Source organism: Triticum dicoccoides, chromosome 4A (assembly GCF_002162155.2).
Source record: "Triticum dicoccoides isolate Atlit2015 ecotype Zavitan chromosome 4A, WEW_v2.0, whole genome shotgun sequence".
NCBI lineage: Eukaryota > Viridiplantae > Streptophyta > Magnoliopsida > Poales > Poaceae > Triticum > Triticum dicoccoides.
In genome coordinates this window covers 79,662,947-79,663,670 of record NC_041386.1, presented here as the reverse complement: position 1 = coordinate 79,663,670, position 724 = coordinate 79,662,947, and positions in this window count along the sequence as shown.

Below are 724 nucleotides of genomic sequence, written 5' to 3'. Positions count from 1 at the left end.
GATCCTTTCATCGACCATGCCCCACGACATAGGTGGTGTCGCGGCGTTTTGCGGTCTCGGATGTGCGGTGCCTTTCAATTGCGTCGACGGTGTGGTGTCTTGGGTTGGTCTGCTAAGTGATGCCCTTCGACTACGTCGGTGGTGCGTAGGTGTCGTAGCGTTGTCTCGGCCTCGCGTGTCCTTTCGAATGTACCCCACAACACAGGTGGTGTCGCGGCGTTGTGCGGTCTCGGTGCGCGGGGTCTTTCGATTGCGTCGATGGTGCAGTGCCATGGCATGGCCTCGGCTAGCCCACACCGTTGGATTACACTGGGTGGTGCTTTTGTTTTGTTGTGTGGTGTTTCCCTCTTAGTTTCTCCCTGTCATGTGTGTTGTTGGTGTGTGAGAGGTTTTTTGCTTTATTTCTTCTCCTTGTGACCCCCCTTATCTCTGGTTCACTTGAACCCATCTTACAACAGGCTGCAAAGCCCTATAGGCAACAATGAATACAATTCAGGTGTGGTAGTCCCCCGCCCCCCTGGTGAAAATTCAAAAAATTGCGTGCGCGCGTCGCAGCGAGCGATTTCGCACCAGGTTTGTAGGATCCATTAGGAAACAATATCCAGCCTTATGCAGCTACACTTTCCTTATAAACAGGAAGGAGAGAGAGAGATAACAGAGGATTAGAGGGAATATCTTACCATGCCCACGCTAAAATCAGGGGGGAGAGAACTAGAGGAGATCT